This window comes from Dreissena polymorpha, chromosome 16 (assembly GCF_020536995.1).
Source record: "Dreissena polymorpha isolate Duluth1 chromosome 16, UMN_Dpol_1.0, whole genome shotgun sequence".
Classification (NCBI taxonomy): Eukaryota; Metazoa; Mollusca; class Bivalvia; order Myida; family Dreissenidae; genus Dreissena; species Dreissena polymorpha.
Genome location: NC_068370.1, coordinates 20527880 through 20549682, shown reverse-complemented (window position 1 = coordinate 20549682; position 21803 = coordinate 20527880).

The following is a 21803-nucleotide window of genomic DNA, read 5'->3' as shown; positions in this document are numbered from 1 at the left end:
ATGTGAAAAATAGGGTAAAATTAAAACTTGCACAACTTCATTATTCAATGGAATATCACACTGAAAATATGGGCAAACATAAAACCCAATCAGCACTTTAAAATGAAACCATATATGATGTGATCCATAGTTTATATTCGAAGTTTTATTCGCTAAAACTATGAGAAGTTTAAATAGAAAATCAAAAGCATCGGCAAAATGGGGTAAATAAAATCTGGTGTAATTTTATTATCTAACAGAATATCACTATAAAAAGGTGTGAATTCATTAAACCGAATCAGTACTTTAATACAAAAATCAAATTTAATAATATTTAGGTCATATTTTCTTAGTTAAATGTGTCACAAGTTTACTGCAATTGGAGCAAAACGTGTGTTTACCGAGAATAGCGTAAAAATGCAGTAATGTTCGTAACGATTCTTACCGTAACCTCCAATGATGTCCCTTGTTTACTGAACTGGTCTGGTAAAACCATTATCCAGCAATTTAAAAATAACATATTCAGTCAATGTCAACAAAGAACTCGCTCTAAATTCGCTCTTTAGTTTGTAGCTTTTAGGTTACGCATGCGCAATTAATTTCCTTCTATATTACATATAAAATAGTTGAAGTTCGATATCAATTTTTACCATGATCAAGCGCATACCCATTATATCATCATACATCATTGGAAAGATAAATGCATAATCTTTAAAAAAAAATGCATGTCATTAAATTCTATACGCGCTAACTCAAAATATTTACCTTAGAATAGGCATACCGATTTTGACAGCTGTGCAGTCGACCATTTTGGGCTCAAATAGTATGACCTACTTTCAAAGCCGGGAACCATCAACACAAAAAGTAGAGCACAAAAATGGCTTTTTTTCTTATTGCTTACAAATATACCTTCAAGTTGATACCAACATCAACCATTTGCAATGTTTTTGACAAATCCTAGGCAGCATGCACTGAACAATGTGTGCTTAGTATCAAACTGACTGCATGTAACCCTGAAAACAGGAGTTCCGGTTTGGGGTTACATGACCTTTACCCGCTTCGCAAACAAAATGGCGTCGTCTATATTTTTCTTCAAGTCTCGCGAAATCCCGTAACGGGTGAGAACTCGGCACGCTTTATTATATAAAATGGGTGACCTTCCAGTCTCTGTTATCTACGTCTCTGGAAATGGTTATCGGGTTTGTTTAACAAAGCGCATTTTTTCCAATAAAAGCTGCGTTACAGTCTATCTGTCAAAATACAATGGCGGCGCCCAGAGAGCGTCCTAAAAAACTGCAAAGAGTGCAAAAACACGCTTTTAACATATTGTACGCAAAGTGAGCCGAAGTTGAATGTTAAGAAAGACATTATAGAAAAGATCTTATACGATGTTGTATGGTTATTTGCCGAAACAGTCGGAAAAGCTAAAAAAACGCGACACGACGGGTCCAAACTTAAACAAAAAAATATTTGAACGAGTGGAAGGGACAATTCCCGTGGCCAATCGTTTAAAAGATTGAAGGGACGACCCGTTTTAATTGTGAAATATGTTAAAATTCATCGAAGGCATGCAATCTAAGCACAGTATGGGCATATGAAGGTATTTGAAAAATAAAATTGTATAATACTGAATAGACACTGTTGAACTCGTTTAAATTAAGTTGCTAGTATGTTTATTTTGATTTTTTGCATGAAAATAACCATTATTATTTATTTTTAGGTCATTTAGAAAAGTTAAGAATTATTTTCCAAAACTTAGTAGTAACGTTAAGAATAAAATTTCAGAGTTAAGAATTATTTTTGAAAATCTGGTAGTAACGTTAAGAATTTCACAAAACCTTATCTGGAGCTCTGGTTTTGAGTAATAAATAAAATGTAACGTTAATAGTCAGTTTCATATCCAGTAGGGATAATACATGTATTTGGTATTAACATTTGGATCAAGAATGTATATATGTGGTGTTTACACTTACTTATTAATCCAGTTTAAAACGGTGTATCATATAAAATACTTGTAATGACATGCTATGTCGTGAATGTCTGAATAAATAAAAACGATGACGCATATCATAATGGATTATGTCACACTTCTCATGAAACACTAATGTCAGTTCTTACTCCAATACAAGTGCTTGTGTATTTGACATCTGTATACAGTCTTCGAATTAGCCTAATAAGCCTATAAGCCCGAAGCCCGCGTCGATTCTTGGGCCGGTCGGTTGATCCTAAATGCTTACAAAATAGCCCGACCGGTCGATTAAAAATTTGAGCGTAAAATTGTAAACTGAAAAACTGAAACTACTGACGTTATAAGTGTTAAAGAATTGCATAAACACATGCGGCCACCATTTTTCTTAACTGTCGTCTAAACATCCGGATATGTTGCTATTTAAAGTAATGATGCAATTGACGCCCAATCGAGATGAGGTTATTCAAACCACGGAGCGTATATTGTAATCTAGAGTCCGTGTTCACACTGAACATGCGTAAATCACGTTTCGGGATGTGCGCAAATCGGGCACTTTATTATGTTTTAAAATAATTACCAATCTAGAAGCGTATTTAATTTTAGAAGCGTTTTCCGAAAACGTATTTATAATTCATGAAAAATGGACGAAGTAATTTTTCAATAAAAATAAAAGAGTTTGTAAGGGATATTGTATGCATTGGGTTAAAAACATATTGATCCTTATTACAGTTGGATTTCCATATGTTTTAATCAATTATTCTTGCGTATTAGAAGACGTTTTTTTTTCAACTTATTATTAATAATCGTTATACTTTCGTTTATTCTGTAATCTCGTTCTGCTACGTGACCTACTTTGCTACTTATAATCTGTTTACGATTATACCATACTTTTCACACAATATCGTGAGTAAATAAATGAAGCAGACATTGCTACTTTGTAGATTGGGCTATTAACACACCCAGTGGCCTTTTGTTCTGAAGCCACATGTCGCCAAATAACATGTTATTTAATTGTTATAAAACTGCAAGGCGTCCTGATAAGACTCGAACCCCCGGATGCAATCAAAGAGACGCCGACATTTCAGAAATTCACCGGCGATTGCCCTAGTAATTATACGATAAAACTCTGTTGTTTGAATAGGTTGATGTATTGATAATAATTGAATATGCATTAAAATAAAACCAAACACCAGCCAAACTGATTAATGGAATCATTGAATGAGAACATGTGTACTAATAAAGTTACAACAAACAGCATAAGTATCTAGTGCATTTCAAAAAGAAACAGAATACCCTTTATTACTGTAATCACATGCATCTGTTTTTACTAATGGAAGTATATTTTCTGATTGTTAATTTTGGTGTTCCTGGCCAAAAAGTCATCAAAGTTACATTGACCTCTTCGGGCTATTGAACATGTCTTCGGGCTTTTCAAAATTCCATCTGATTAGCCCGAAGTGCTATTGGGCTAAAATATTTAGCGTGAAGACTGTGTATATGATTGTTTTGTTAAATAAAATGAAGAAAATGTTGTCAATTTATAGAAACAACTTTGAGAAGGCTTATTGAAGCCAAATTAATAAGAAAAGACCAAATATTTTTATTTTAATAAATAAAAATGGTTAAAATTATTCATACACAATTTGCAATTATGCATAATTTTGTTCGACTGAAACTTATTGAAGTTCTTATGAACCTTCATGAATATAACTACATGTACTAGTCAAATATCAACTTCAATGGAACAATGGTGTTATCTTTTCAGTGATACATTGTATGCTGATTACCTGTGCAGGAGGAAAATGTAACCAGACAGATTATGGACTCCAATTCAACCCGTAAAAAAAGCTAGGAACTTGCAGTCACTGAGTGTTCTTGTTTACAGTCATGTGTTCAATGCTGCAACAACATAAATATTATAGCTGGCTCTGGACTCAACCTTATGCATCTTAAAATGATCTTTGAACGCGATGGTCTCAAGAACATTTTTATAATGAATAACTCTGACGGTCAGCCAAGGGTCTCCAATGACAAGCGTCTTTTGGAGACACTTATTCCAACCTGTTGAAGTTCTTCAAAGAACTACCATGACAATCATGTATTTGTTTTGTTTGTCATAATAAGTTTAATGTTTAATACTTATTATACTTCCGCTTCCGTTAAAGATGGCTGTGTTTGTTTTCCTCTGGAGATTTAAATAAATAAAATTAGTGCTCGCGGACATATGAACATTTAAAACATGATATACATCAACAACATCAACAACAAGTGTGAACAATTGTAACAAAGGATATTAAGGAAGCAAAACGATCACGGTAATTTTCGTTTTATAAGGAAAACAAAGTGTATTATATCGAAAAATTTAGGCGAGAAATCATAAATAAATATACAAAGGATTGTGAAAAAATTTATAAAAATCGTGCACCACTTGAAAACCGGATAAAATCGAGTTAAGAACATAAGATCAAGCAAGAAATCCGTGCTCCTCGGGTAACCTACGAAAACAGGGTAAACTCGACTTAAGAACTTCAGATCAAACAAGAAATCCGTGCTCCTCGGGTAACCTTTATTGATAAACACTAATGTAGATATTTACGTTAACCCATGACAAAAAAGGACAATCCAAACAGGATCAGGATCAGCCGAAGAAGGGACAAAACAAGGGTGGTAAAAAGCGAACGAAACAAGAGGCCTCTCCAAACTCCGAGAGTGATCAACCTGAAAAGTGGCAGGTTATGGCTGAAAGCTCACCAACAGCAGCTGAAATGCAACCGTGTACAGTAGCGGCAGCACCATATGCAGTACCACCGGTTACACAGTCATACAACGGTCAGTACTATGCACCTCATCTACAGTTTACGACACCACACCGCCAACCTATTCCCACAAACGTCTCAAACCAGGTCCGTACTGAGAACCAATACTACTTGCCTTCACCACCACCACCACCAACGACACCACCACCATGGGCAGCGGAAATAATGCAAGATATAAAAAGCATCAAGCTATCTGTTTCAAAATTAGACAAACTCGAGAAGCTTGTTGACAAAATAAATGCGCGCGTTGAAAAATTAGAAAATGATTCTAAAGCAAAAGACGTGAAAATGTCCGACGTCGAAAACGCAGTGCAATTCGCCAGTAGCGAAATTGAAGACACCAAAAATAAAATAAAGGAAACCAGTTCTGAAATTAAAGTGATCACTAATCAGTACTCAGACATCAAAACCGCTTTATCAGACATTAAAACCAAAACGGACGAATTAGAGGCAAAAACGAACGATTTAGAAAGCAGAAGCATGCGCGAAAACCTGTTATTTTATGGCCTCAGTGAATCAGAACAGGAAAATTGCCAACAAAAAGTCATACAAGTTATATCAGAGCGTCTGCAGTTAACAGACGATATCGTTCTGGATCGTGCACACAGACTCGGAAAACCTACACATGGAAAATCGAGACCCATCGTTGCCAAGTTTCACTACTATTCACAACGAGAACTGGTCAGAACAACGGCAACATCGAAATACGACGTCCTAAGGAATGCAGGCCTTGGCATAGGCATTCAGCAAACCAAGGCAGTCCTAAACAAGCGGCGGCAACTGAACGACGTATTCAATCGGGAAAAATCAGCCGGGAAGCAAGTCAAGTGGGCTGGCTCCCGACTTATGGTATGCAACAACAGCAGCGACCAATTCCGTGAAGTTACATGCTAGGACCAAAAGGAGGAACTAAGAACTCTCGTTTGGAACGTGAATGGACTAGTAAGAAAAATTAATGATGAAGATTTTTTAAACTTTATTGCAGAACATGACTTGATTTTACTCTCTGAAACATGGACACACTCAAAACTGAATGTTAACCTAGAAATAAATGAATACATCTCTTTCCATCTTTTCGGAAACAAAAGTCACGGAACAAAGAAAGGTCGTTATAGCGGCGGCCTTAGCGTTTATTTTCATAAAAAAACTAAATAATAAAATATCAGTTATTGAACACAAAAAAATGGAATAATATGGATAAAGATAAGCAGTGAAATATTAACTACCGACCAAGATGTATTCATTTGTTTATGTTATATTCCACCAGTTACCTCAAAAGTGTTAAAAGGCCATGACTTCGATTTTTTCGAGGAAATCGAAAAAGGTATAGAACATTATGGGCCACTTGGGGCCACATGTATTGTTGGTGATTTCAATGCTAGGACTGGAATATTTTATCAGATATTATTAGCAATGATATATACTTAAATGTGACGGGAGACCACGTGCAGGATAACAAAAATGTTGACAATCTAAACGTTCGCCTTAACGCTGATCGCATTATAGATAACTACGGACAAAAATTGATTTCACTATGCAAATCTACAGGTCACATTATAGCGAACGGACGATTTAAAAACGATAAAACGGGACAATATACTTTCTTATCAACACGAGGTCTCAGCGTATCAGACTACTTACTTATTAATATAGAACATACTCATATTCTCAATGACTTTAAAGTTCTAAATTGGAATAACTTTTCAGATCATGCTGCATTGTATTTGTCATTAAAATTAAAAAATCACATATTAGATAATGTTCAAGATAATAATGCGAAAAATGTAACGGAAACGAAATTAATATTTAACCAAGATTTAATTCACGTCTATCGAGAATCATTAAATGCAAATTTACATAAACTTCGTGATTTAAATAGCATGGGTACGGTCGATCAGGTAAATCTGCTCACGAACTTCATGCATGAGCAAGCAACGCGAGTTTTTAGTAAATCGTTTAAAGGGGGTAATCTGAATTTACATAATCGCAGTACACAGCAAAAACCACCGTGGTTTAACAAAGAGTGTCATGAATCGAAACGCGAATTCAATAATGCACGAAATGTATTCAACCGTTGTAAATCAGACGAAAACATAATTCATTTTTCACAACGGAGAACTATGTATAATACAATTAGAAATAGAGCCAAATATCATTATAAAATCAACCAAGGCAAAAAACTCGAAAATATTGCTAAATCCCAGCCTAGAAAATTTTGGAAGACAGTTAAACAAAGCTACACAAATAAAAAGAAAAAGAAAAACAACCTACAGATAACGGACCTATTTGAACATTTCAATAATCTATTAGGGGAAACGCAACCCACAAATGAAAATTTTAATAACGAAAATGCAGAAAATACATCAATTAACGATGCAGATTTAGACTGCGAAATAACCTTAAATGAAATACATCAAGCAGTGTTTAAACAACAAAACAACAAAGCGTGTGGACCAGATGAAATATCAGCAGAACTTATAAAAAACGCATTTGATATCATATCTCCGTACCTCTACACACTTTATAACAAATTGTTCAACAACGCCGAGTATCCAGAAAGCTGGGGACTAGGTTACATTGTACCTATATTTAAAGGGGGTGACCCGAATTCAGCTAAAAACTATAGAGGTATAACATTAAACAACATTCTTGCCAAGATATATTCGCAAATTATTTTCAACCGACTTACAAAATGGACAGAAAAAAACGAAACTACAGTCCACTCTCGTTATCTCGAAGTCGGCGGGAACAAGAAAAAATATCGAGATAACGAGAGTTCGAGATATCCGATTCGGCGTTTTCAAAGAAAAAATGAGACGAAAATTTACCTTGTTTTTAGCATCTAAATACCTGCTTAGTGGTCTAACTAAAGCCGTCACCGTGTGGCATAATACTCTCTACTTGATATATACGCGTTTTTACGAGGTAAGATTAATTTTGCTATTTAATTGCTTAAAATGAAGTTTTAAGTATTACAAAATTACACATGCGGTTATAATTTTTCTGAACTGTCCAGTAAACATCCGGTAATGTTGCTATTTAAAGTAATGATGCAATTGACGTCCAATCAAGACGAGGGTTTTCCATCTGAACATGCGTAAATCACGTTCCGGAATACTGAACTGTACATGTACATTTTGTAGTTTGGAATATTCTTTCAAGTTAGCCATGATGATGAGTTTTGGGGTTCAATGATAGAACAACATTCTGTAAATTTGCAACGGTTTATATACGCAAAAATATAACTCAATGCATTTTGGAATGTTGTTTGTAAAAACAAATAGTCTTTCGGCAGACTGTGTATTTATTGCAGTTAATATTGATGGTAAAAAGTGACAGTTAAAGTGACAGGCCTTACTCAAGTGTTAATCGCTAACGACATTATACACGTGTGATCAGTGATGCAATAAACGGATCAATTTCCTACCGCACAGTATCGGGAGCAGCCGGGCGAAGCGGGACGGTGAAGTATCAAAGACAATTTTTATCACCTTTTGCCGACTCTGAGACAGTTATTCGCACTTCGAGATAAACCACAGTAAATACATGTAAAATCGGGACTGGGGACACAATTTTATATCGACATATCGAATTATTCGACATAACGAAAATCGAGATAAGCGATGTTTATTTATATAGACAAAAATGGGAAAAAAATGGGACATTGAGCTTACTTCGACATATCGAGAATATCGAGATATCCGATGTCGAGATAACGAGAGTGGACTGTATAATTAAAAATCAGTTTGGTTACCAAAAAGGAAAAAGCACTACTGACTGCATTTTCCTATTACAAGCTATAATAGCAAAAGTCATTCATAGTGGACATAAATTATATAGTGCCTTTATCGATTATGAAAAATGCTACGATAAAATCAATCTTCCATTCTTATGGCAAAAACTCACTTCACAAAATATAAGCACGAAAATAATTAATGCTTTTAAAGCGATGTATTCCAACGTCAGATCTGTAGTGAAAAACAATAATGAACTATCGGATATCCTATACTCACACCAAGGAGTAAAACAAGGCGACTGCGGCTCATCGCTACTGTTTATGATGTTCGTGAACGATATATTAAACAATATCAATTCGAATATCGACAATGTATTTTCCATCAATGAAATAAAGTTATTTCTAATACTCTATGCAGACGATCAAGTTTTATTTGCGACTTCACCCGCCGCGTTACAATCTATGCTAAAGGACATTGAGATATACTGCAATACATGGAAATTAAAGATAAACACCTTAAAAACAAAAATCATGATATTTGAAAGAAGCACCAGATATACGAATATAGATTTCTTCTTAAACAACGAAAAGCTCGAAATTGTCAATTCCTTTAAATACTTAGGGGTCAATTTCTTTAAAAACGGAAACTGGAACAGAACTCAAAAGAACATCTCAGAACACGCATCAAAAGCTATGCATAAATTATTTTCCGTGTTCAATCAATATGAAATTAAATTAAAAGAGAAACAAAAATTATTTGATGTATTAATATCCCCAATTCTCAATTATTCTGCTTAAGTTTGGGGTAATCATATGGCAAAAGACATAGAACTAATACATTCAAATTTTTTTTCGCAAATTATTGTGTGCAAAAACATCAACCAATCTTGTAGGATTATACGGAGAACTAGGTAGGATCCCGATGCATGAACACAGAAAAATTATTATGTTCCGATATTGGATAAAAATCTTAAATTTAAATGAAAATAGTATTCTAAAACAAGTTTATCTCCTATTGAAAAACGACGCCGACAACGGAATTAATTATAACAAAAACAATTGGGCGTCACAAATAGAAGAAATGTTAGAACAATTAGGGTTAACAAATTTATGGATTAATCAAGAACGTATTACTATATCATTAGAGAGCATAAAAATTAGAATATTAGATCAATTTAAACAAAAATGGTTAAGTAACATTAATCAATCTGGCAGACTTAGCACATATTGTATGTTTAAAACCAAATTTGAATTTGAACCGTATTTGCACATTATCAAACAAAATAAATATAGAATAGCACTAAGTAAATTCAGACTATCATCGCATAATCTAGAAATTGAACAAGGACGTTACTATAATATAGAGAGAGCAGAACGAAAATGCAAAATATGTTGTACAAATTTAATAGAAAACGAATATCACTTCATGTTAACATGCCCACTATACTCACATCTAAGAAGAAAATACTTCAAATCATAATACTGTAGATGGCGAACATTAACCAAATTTAAATCGCTCATGTCAACTACAAATAAATGTGAACTACTTCAAATTGCAAAATATATTTACGATGCAAGTAGACTAAGAGAAGAACTCGTAAGCATGTAACTTTCTGACAAAAAAAATAATTATCATTGCTTCAAACGTCAATGAAAATTGAATTACTAATTGACATAACTAATTGTCTGTATATATGTACTTTATTCAACTTTTCGCATCGATAACATACATCATTTTATTTGTTGAGAGTGTATGTGAAATACTAGTTTTACTATGTTAATGTATATATATATGTACATTAGTCAACATTTTTCATCGATAACATGTACCATTTATACTATGCTGTATATGTGAAATATTGGTACCATTAATACTACATTGTATATGTGAAATATTGGTTTTACTATGTCGATAGTAAAAATAGTTTTCTCATTATGCCAAAAGCATGCGCTATTGTAATATTTATATATTCTAAATAGTTTTCTCAATATACCAAAAAGCGATTTCGGTATATTATGTTTATGTTAACAAATAAATATTTAATGACCATCAAGCACTAACATTGCATTCACGATCTTTGACCTGTAATACTAATATCTTTCTTCCTCTGTATTCAACTAACAATCACAGCAATATTTACCTGAAGAATAACCATTTGCTTTATCTAATTGTAGGCTAGAAGCTTATTTGTAGCTTAATTGCCGAAATAAATATTGTTGTTGTTGTTGTTGTTGTTGTTTAATATCACTAGTATCACTAGTCATTGATAAATTGATAAATCTATTTTCCTTTAAACGTGTTTGATTGAATGATAAAATGTGCCTTGTTACTTAATTATTAATGTTCTTATTTCCCTGTAACATTTTCAAGTCTTATTTATAGAAGAACGCATTTCACGGGCAATTTCAAACTTGGTTAGCAAATCTTACTGCACTGAGTAGGTTCCATCTCACACATGATATATGAGATGTATGTATGTTTATATGTTTATGATTTTATTATAGGCTTTTCCTCTTCCTTTTTTTAAATCTATTTATAATAATTTTTGAACATTTAGCTCATCTTTATGCTCACATATAAAAATCTCAAATTCAGTATGGCGTTTCTGGAAAAGGGGGTTAACCTTGATTGTAAAGCGGGAACTTTTCGTTTTCACTTGTGACCCCCATTTTTAGCTCGACTATTATATATGAAATATATCTAGTGGAGCTATCCTACTCACCCCGGCGTCGGCGTTAGCGTGAGCGAGCAAATGTTAAAGTTTGCGTACCACCCAAAATATTTCCTATGTGCCTTGACATATTGCTTAAATATTTTACATACTTCTTTACCAACATGACCCAAACATATAAACAAAAGCAGACAACTGTATCAAGCATTTTGTAAGAATTATGGCCCTTTTTTATCTTAGTAACTGAATATTTTCTTAAATTTTGTGTTTAGATCCACATGACTTCTAAAGTATCAAAGCTTTTGCTTTCAAACTTCAAATATTTTCTTACTACCATGAGGGTACTGTACCTGGCAAGTTAAATTTGACCTTGACCTTTGAATGACCTTGACTCTCAAGGTCACAATATTAAATTTTAGTTCAATTGCCATAACTTCTTTATGTATGATAAGATTTTATTCATAATTTGACAATACAACACTTACCCCAACCCAGAATCCCTGCACCCCCGCCCCCTCCCCCCTCAAACTTGAAAAAATATCTTATTAGTTTGTTTATGTCTTTACAAATGTTCAATAGATTGTTGAAAATATACCTGAACTATTACCTCGAGCTTATTGAATAATTTGAACAATTTCCCCATGATGGCTTATGTTATACTGTCAAGCACTCGAATAGTCGAGCGCGCTGTCCTCTGACATCTCGAGTTTTCTTTACTTTTCATTCAAGCATACATTGTAGATGATTTCTATGTTCGAAGATTTTAATTTCCTTTTGCCATGTTTTTTTTGACAATTTATTTAAAAAAAGACTCGTGACTAGAGAATGCAATTTTTCTCGTTTTCGAAGGATGATGACATCACTTGTTTGTTAATTTTTATGCCCCTCTTCGAAGAAGAGGGGGTATATTGTTTTGCACATGTCGGTCGGTCCGTCGGTCCGTCCGTCGGTCGGTCGGTCCGTCCAACAGATGGTTTCCGGATGATAACTCATGAACGCCTAGGCCTAGGATCATGAAACTTCATAGGTACATTGATCATGACTGGCAGATGACCCGTATTGATTTTCAGGTCACTAGGTCAAAGGTCAAGGTCACAGTGACTCGAAATAGTAAAATGGTTGCCGGATGATAACTCAAGAATGCTTACGCCTAGGATCATGAAACTTCATAGGTATATTGATCATGACTGGCAGATGATTCCTATTAATTTCCTATAACTGTACTCATGTAATGTTTATGTTGAAAGCATGTGTTTTTATTCGATTAAAAGCAAAAAACATTCCATACCGACTTGTTTTGATTAATCCCAAAGTGAGCGTGGTGCTTTATACATGTACGTACGTGACATTTGTCATATAGGCGAGTTAGTCGTGTTCGAGTTCTCTATAAATAGCTCTGAATTAATTAAACCTCAAAGACAATTTTGACGAATAACGACACAAATACGATTGTTGTGGACACACGATTTATTATTCAAGACATAACACATTTCACAAAACACACACACACACACACACACACACACACACACACACACACACACACACACACACACACACACACACACACACACACACACACACACACACACACACACACACACACACACACACACACACACACACACACACACACACACACACACACACACACACACACACACACACACACACACACACACACACACACACACACACACACACACACACACACACACACACACACACACACACACACACACACACACACACACACACACACACACACACACACACACACACACACACACACACACACACACACACACACACACACACACAAGAACAGCGTCATAATTATTGTCCATTTATGCGTTAAAAACATGGCTATAGGATCTTTTACACTACCCGAGAAGATCACAAGAAAGTGATCGTCGCAACGGCATGCATTAATTTTGTAATTAAATTGTTTTATCATAAGCTTCATAAAACGATCGAGTCAATCACTTTTTGGTGTTACCGCACGTCTATTATAAACATTCACAGTTTGTTTACATTATTTAATACGACTTCTTTAGCGCGGTAACGACTTGACACCTTTATGGTATGTTTAATCCGATCATCGATAATTGCGCAAGCACAATGTGTGACACCGCACGCGCTTTGCTGATCAGATTGTAATTTTCACGCCTCGGGCATCTTGAGAATTTGGACCGTCCGGTGTACTCAATGTATTTTACGTTGAAAATGACCAAATTCACGGAGATATCCGTTCGGTTTTCGGTTTTGAGAGAGTTCGGTTTATTCAACATTTTTTAACAAAGAAATAGAAGGAGAAAATACGGGACTGGCCCGACCGTTCGGAATCGGGAGAGTTCCGGTATTCAGAGAGTCCGGTATTGGCAGAGTCTACTGTATTATGCATTTATATATTAATACATACTAAAGAAGTGTTGTTTGTTCAACATTCGGATGAATAAGAGTGAATTTTGTAAATAAATGGTTCACAAAAAATGGAGGAAAACAAATTTGGGGGGTTCAAAACTGAAAATGTGAAAAAAATAATATTGTACGGTGAATTGTATTTAAACTTTAATGATCAATGCAGAATACCACAATACTTAGAAATATGCGAAGAAAGAAGATAAAATCAACATGTCAACACCCTCAATCTGCGCAGAAAGCGTTAACTTTTTCATACAATTTTCTTTTCTTTCATTTTAATGAATGCCGTTAGAGTCCCGGTATAGCTACGGTACATAAGAAAACCGGTGCTCTGCCGGAATGCCATCGGCATTCACCGGGGCTCCGCCGGGGCATAACCGGCGACAACCGGGGTGAAACCGGGGCGTTGCCGTAGCTCTGCCGGGGTCTGATGCCGGTATAGACACGGTGAGTGCCGGCGGTGTTACGGTATACCGGGGCTCTGCCGGGACGCTGCCGGCTTTCACCGGGGCACTATCGGCGACAACCGGGGCTATGTCGGGACGCTGCCGGCTTTCACCGGGGCACTACCGGCGACAACCGGGGCTTGACCTGGATAAACCGTAGCCAGTCCGGGTTGACCGGGACTCTGCCGGGCTGTTGACCGGCTTCAACCGGGGCGGAACCGGGAAATAGTGTGACTGAGTTAAAAAATGTCTACGCTACGAATCATTCCGGTCCTCGCCGGTCGACCGGCGTTAGCAAGCCGGGATGGACCGGGGCTCTACCGGCAAAAGTGAGACTTGGGCTTAAGTGGATTTTCTTTTGTATACACATTACAAAGGAAGTATGAGTGTTTTCCTGATCTGTTAATTATGTAATTGAAAACTATTTTAGGCTATTGAAAGGTATTTATTTGACGCCAACAATAACAGTTTTTTTGCGGCCATGTTTGTGTTGTATATCTTCACCGCCTATGTAGACGAACCTCTACCAGATCTGTAGAGTTGAACAAAAGGTTATCGTTCCCACAACCAGTATCGTGTTGTCCTCCACCGTCTATGTACACTGTAGTATATACACAACTATTGTCTTTTCTTGCAGTCTCTGAGCTTCTGCAGTCAACCGCTAGGGTCAATCCGTATAAATTCGGACAGAGGGAGAAATTCGGACAAAACATCCTAAATGCATTTTACGTCACACTAAACCTAGCCCCAGGCCTTCAGCGCCTACAGCGCTTTGATTTGACCAAGTCAACAAAATCTTACTCATTCTGATGGATTCCTTCTTGTTCATGTCGTACCATGACATTGCGTCTTGTTCAAAATTATCAATTTGATAAAATTCGTCGATAGTTCGGACTGTATCTTTATAGTCTGATCGATCGAAATATTTGAAGTGGTTCGGATTGAGTTGATATAACATGAACGCAGGCATATTAGATTATGAAAATCGGCTTCCTAGAGACTGGATCAGTGAGTCCATGCACGGAATATAAATCGTGCCTCGATAGTATTCTTCACTGGTTCCACCAACATTTGCTCGGTGTACTTGACGGCCACATTGCCGTGGTATCGCCATTGTAACATCCATATCTTCCGCTGTTTTTAATGCAGGACCGAATATATACTCCGCGAAAATCGAATCCGCATTTTCTAGATGATCGGTGAACATCGATGTCAGATTATCGACGCGTTTTTTGACACCTATCATGTCTAATTGAACAGACTGAAGCGCTTGCCTGATGGGCTCTAAAATGGCCGAATATTTGGCTATATTGTGGAGCGTTATCACAAATGTCGCCGTTCCACTTGCCGTCCACATCTGAAGTGCGGTCTGTCGTCCTTTCGTATTCTGTTCGTTTTGCGCTAAATATTCTAACTGACAGCGTATTTCGATGAAAAGGTTAGCGAAGATTCGTATGCTTTTTTACTTTGCAGTCCACCTTGTTTCGCTTTACAATGGTGTGTTCGGAACTAGCCGTCTTCTCTTAGGGCTCTGTCTGAAATACTTAATGATTGCTTTCACAGTTCCTATGATATTGCGTACGTCAGAAACTGTATTTTGATTTTATATGAGAAAAGTCACTATAATCAAAGGAGAGAAAAATAAGTATAACCCACTCCAATACAGTCAATTTATCAATTCCAAATCCTTACTCGTAACCTTCCAGATATACTTCATCAGCACCATGGCCTTATTCTCAAATTTTTCTACGCCTCCCGCGGCAAAGGGGGAGAAACCCCTCTTGACCCTCCTAGGATCATTCTTGCGGACGCCCATGGATAACACGTAGTTTTGCAATTGTACAAAGGGTTAACAGGGTCAAATACATCAACCTCAAAGCAAAATAAATATAAATATGTCTACTTGATAAATTGTTATTAAAATATTACATAAATAAAAAAAATGTAAATGGTTGTTGATCCACACATTTAATTGTCGGTCCCTTTGCTTTGCTTACTGAGAAAAGCATTTTTAAAGTTACTGCTTGGAATTGTTTACGAAATAAAAGGTTTCAAAATAAGCCAAAGTTTAAAGCACGTCTACAATAAAGATAATGTATTTGCATATGCATGTAAAAAATAAGTAGCGATCAAGGGCAATAACTTATTGCGTTCGTTCTGTCAACGAGTACGAAGTACATCCCTTGTATTGTTAAATGGACGTTTGAATATTTAATTATTTTTACACTACAACATTGTATATAAGCCGCGCTCTGGGAAAAACTGGTTGAATGCATGAGCTTAAAGTGTCGTCACTGATGGTTGAATACATGTGCTTAAAGTGTCGTCGCAGCTGGTTGAATGCATGTGCTAAAAGTGTCGTCCAAGACGGTTGAATGCATGTGCTTAAAGTGTCGTCCCAGATGGTTGAATACATGTGATTAAAGTGTCGTCCCAGCTGGTTGAATGCATGTGCTTAAAGTGTCGTTCCAGCTGGTTGAATGCATGTACTTAAAGTGTCGTCCCAGCTGGTTGAATGCATTTGCTTAAAGTGTCGTTCCAGCTGGTTGAATTCATGTGCTTAAAGTGTCGTCCCAGATGGTTAATTACATGTGCTAAAAATGTCGTTCAAGATGGTTGAATGCATGTGCTTAAAGTGTCGTCCAAGATTGTTGAATACATGTGCTTAAAGTGTCGTCCCAGCTGGTTGAATGCATGTGCTTAAAGTGTCGTCCCAGCTGGTTAAATGCATGTGCTTAAAGTGTCGTCCCAGATGGTTGAATAGATGTGATTAAAGTGTCGTCCCAGATGGTTGAATGCATGTGCTAAAATTGTCGTCCCAGATCGCTGAATGCATGTGCTTAAAGTGTCGTCCCAGCTGGTTGAATGCATGTGCTTAAAGTGTCGTCCCAGATGGTTGAATACATGTGCTTAAAGTGTCGTCCCAGATGGTTGAATGCATGTGCTTAAAGTGGCGTCCCAGCTGGTTGAATGCATGTGCTTAAAGTGTCGTCCCAGATGGTTGAATGCATGTGCTTAAAGAGTGGTCCCAGCTGGTTGAATGCATGTGCTTAAAGTGTCGTCCCAGCTGGTAAAATACATGTGCTTAAAGTGTCGTCCCAGATGGTTGAATGCATGTGCTTTAAGTGTCGTCCCAGCTGGTTGAATGCATGTGCTTAAAATGTCGTCCCAGATGGTTGAATGTGTGTGCTTTAAACGTCGTCCCAGATGGTTGAATGTGTGTGCTTTAAACGTCGTCCCAGATGGTTGAATGCATGTGCTTAAAGTGTCGTCCCAGATGGTTGAATGCATATACTTAAAGTGTCGTCCCAGATGGTTGAATGCATGTGCTTAAAGTGTCTTTTCAGATGGTTGAATGCATGTACTTAAAGTGTCGTCCCAGATGGTTGAATGCATGTGCTTAAAGTGTCTTTTCAGATGGTTGAATGCATGTACTTAAAGTGTCGTCCCAGCTGAGCATATGAAGTCCGAAAGGGCTAATCAGAGACGTAACGTTCCGACTGGATTTTGTAAAGAATCGACTTCGTTTAAACGATAAATTCCATAAGGACGGGAAGTGTCGTCTCAGTTTAGCCTATGCGGACTGAACAACCTATGGTTAGGGAAGAAACTTTACGCACGTGCATAAAGCCCGGTTTCCCGATAGCCTGGCTCATATATTTGTATTATCGTATTCCCACGTTATTAACAAGTAAAGTATCATCCCATCTTAATTATATTCGTTCATTTTTGTATCCGCCATATTATCATCGCCGTTGTCATCGTCATTTATACCGTGTTTTGTATTGCAATCGCATACGTACTGGTGTCACCATTTTGCAGACAAATATATCTTATGAAGACTCTAACCATAGCGCATGTAGGACAAAAGGCATTGTGTATGTTTCCTATTTAGATAAATTATCTACAGGAAAGTAATACATCTTATCTGGTGTTATGATTTTTTGCGACAACGTGTATGGAAAATATGACATTCTATTTACTTTATTCGAATCGCTACAATTTCTAGCGAGATGAGATTTACGAACAACTGGTCTTGTCTTTAGTATGTGCCCGAAAGTGTGCCACGCGTGCATTATCCCAGCTGTATGAATGGGGGTCCACACAATTTTCTGCTACCAGATAACAATTTATAGTACAGACGCTGCGATTTTCTGTTGCAAATTTATTTTGACCACTTTTTCAGCAAACTTCTTTTAACAAAGTCAGTTTCATTTTTCGTAAATACTACGTGTCATTCAACCATGTACTGGCGATAGGACTGCCATTCTGAAATAACTTGATCGGAAGTACAGGGCTCGAAAACAGTACACATGTTGACTAGGTAGTTAATTTATTAACTGCAACATATGACTGGATTGGCGTCTGAGTATAATGAATGGTGCAAAGTCTAGATTGGCGTCTAAGCTGATTGAATGGCGCAAACTCTAGATTGGCGTCTAAGGAGAGTGAAGGTGCAAATTCTAATGTTTTGTGTAAGTAGAGGAGTGAATGGTGAAAAGTCTAGATTGACGTCAAGTTAGATTGAATGGTGCAACGTCTTGATTTGCGTCTAAGTAGAGTGAATGGTGCAAAGTCTTGATTGGCGTCTAAGTAGAGTGAATGGTGCAAAGTCTAGATTGACGTCTAAGTAGAGTGAATGGTGCAAAGTCTAGATTGGCGTCTAAGTAGAGTAAATGGTGCAAAGTCTAGATTGGCGTCTAAGTAGAGTAAACGGTGCAAAGTCTAGATTGGCGTCTAAGTAGAGTAAATGGTGCAAAGTCTAGATTGGCGTCTAAGTAGAGTAAACGGTGCAAAGTCTAGATTGGCGTCTAAGTAGAGTAAACGGTGCAAAGTCTTGATTTGCATGTAACTAGAGTGAATGTTGCAAAGTCTAGATTGGCGTGTAACTAGAGTGAATGGAGCAAAGTCTAGATTGGCGTCAAGTTAGATTGAATGGTGCAAAGTCTAGATTGGCGTCAAGTAAGATTGAATGGTGCAATGTCTAGATTGGCGTGTAACTAGAGTGAATGGAACAAAGTCTAGATTGGCGTCTAAGTAGAGTGATTGGTGCAAAGTCTAGATTGGCGTCAAGTTAGATTGAGTGGTGCAAAGTCTAGATTGTCGTGAAACTATAGTGAATGGTGCAAAGTCTAGATTGGCGTCTAAATAGAGTGAAAAGTGAAACAAAAATCGGCATTTCTGGATTGGCGACTACGTAGCGTAAATGGTGCAGTGTCTGAATTTGCGTCCACAGAACGTGGATTATGCAGCGTTTGGATTGGCGTCTACGTGACGTGAATAGTTCAGCGTCTTGATTTGAGTCTACTTTGCGGGAAGGTGGAGTCTATTTATAGGCGGTACGGTGCATTAATGGATTGGCGTTATCGTTGCGTGAATGGTGCAGAGTCTGGATCGGCGTCTAATTAACGTAAAGCGTGCAGTGTCTGGATTTCCGTCTAAGTAGCGTAAATGGAGCAGTGTCTGGATTGTCGTCTAAGTAGCGAAAACAGTGCAATGTCTCGATTGGCGTTAACGTTGCGTGAATGGTGCAGCGTCTGGATAGGCGTTTACGTTGCGTGAATTGTGCAGTGCCTGGAATGACGTCTACGTAGCGTAAATGGTGCAACGTTTCGATTGGCGCTAACCTAGCCTAAATGGTGCACAATACTAATCGGCGTCTACGTAGTGTGAATCGTGCAGCGTCTGGGGTACGTCAACGTAGCGTTTATCTTTATGCGACTGGATTGGCGTCTCAGAAGAATGAAGGATGCAAAGTCTCGGTAACGTGGCTGGTGTATTTTCTGGATATGCGACTGGTGCAATGTCTAGAAAGGCGACCTGGTAAATTGTCTGGATAAGCGGATGATCCTGTGTCTAGATAGGCGCCTGACGAAGTGGGTCTGCATTTGCAACTTTGTAGTGTGAAGTAAATAGGAGCATACACTTCTTATCACCTTTTGGATTTAAACGTCAACTCATTCGTTTTGCTAAAAGTGTGATGAGACAGTGAAATAAAAAGAAATTGTAATACTTATGTATTGGCATTTCCTCGACAAGGGGCAATATTGGCGATTAATATGTGATCAGCTATCTAATATATGGAGAATAATAGGTTAGTGTTGATTATAGATCAGGTTATCATGCGAGGCTTAGCAAACAAAAAGCACGAGCCTTGCCGAGTGCTTTTTCGTTTTCGTACCGAGCATGATAAACCTGATCTATAATCAACACTAACCTATTATTCTATTTATCCCACTTTTTATTCAGCAAACCTTTTTATTTAAACAAAATTAGTTTAACTGGATAATTTCGCATTTTCATGAGTGTTTGTCGTACTTTGAAAATGACTGTAAGGTAACCAAGGTCAGTGTATTACTCCGCGTTCCAAAAATAACCGCTGATCAAATACGTATTTGTTTAAATTCAGACTATCGTTCTGTGACAAAGAGTCGTGCGTTATTAATTACAATTTTATTCATATTGAATTGCAAATCTAAAAGTTTTATAACATCAATATAACATTTAGTTGTTATATACAAGGAACTACATTTGTTAACAACGTAGCCTAACAACGTAGCACGTGCCGTTGATTATAGATGAAATTTAATAAACGGGGCTTTAATCAACCGAATTCGCTGTAAAAGTGGGATAAAGTAGCTTTTTGTATTTTCTCCACAAAATGTTGCAAACGCCATTTATCTCCTGAAATTGCTAAAGCTTTACAGTAGTTCAAGAAGTGAGGTAATGTCCTTATAAATATTCAAAGACAGAGACTTTTTATTTACCTTAAATGGTGACAACTGCCTTTTATCACGGAGCGTATATTGACAGGAGTTGAAACGAGTATTTGACTCTTACTGTAGTCAATTCAAATTTATGCAAAAACTAATCATCCGATTTTATTGGTTTATACGTTATCTTGTTGCTTATTAATTCCTCTTTCAAAAAAATATAACTTTTAGTATATTTCCGTTGTTATTAGTGGATGTATAGCGAGTTAAACACGAGAAATACACATTGTATGTTTAACCCACGCGCGTTTAACCTTGTCGATACTTTGTTACGTAACCAGTAGCTATCGATTAGCATACATCGAAGCGCCTAGGTTATACATTTTGATGTACCCACTAAGGTCTTTTTTCTAATTTTACTTTTATTTCTCGGCCGATTTTGACAAATTATATATCATTAGAAAGCCTACATTTCGTAGTTTTCCGATATAAATATATATATGAAGTTTTACTTCTAATTTGGGCAGCCCGGCGAGTTATAACTTTAACTTTTGCAAATATCATACCGTTTTAGAATCTATATTTACGGTAAACATGGTCGTATTTTATACAGATTTGTAACGTTTATATTAGGAGTTCAGTTTTTAAAACTACATCTTGCTTAGGAGAATAGAACTCTGTATACAATAGAAAAAAAATGGGTTTAAAAATGAAAGTAAATAAGGAATGGCTTTGTACGAAAGTAGCTCGCGGTCATAACGCTCCGAACTGATGCTACGGTCTTTGCGATTATGCTTTTGTTTAGACACCGACCAATGAATTTCCGTTGCCAGGATTATTACATTTTTATCGAATATATTGTTCACGAAACATATCAATAAATCTTACTATTAATGAAGCTTAATAAATTAACGATTTCAGCTCTTGTTTATAACACTGAACGGGTGATAATTTTATATGAGATCTCGTATATAGCGGACCCTCTTGATATTTTCGGCTTTGCACACATTTTCAAATAAAATGGGTGTGAAAAACATTCGTTTGTAGT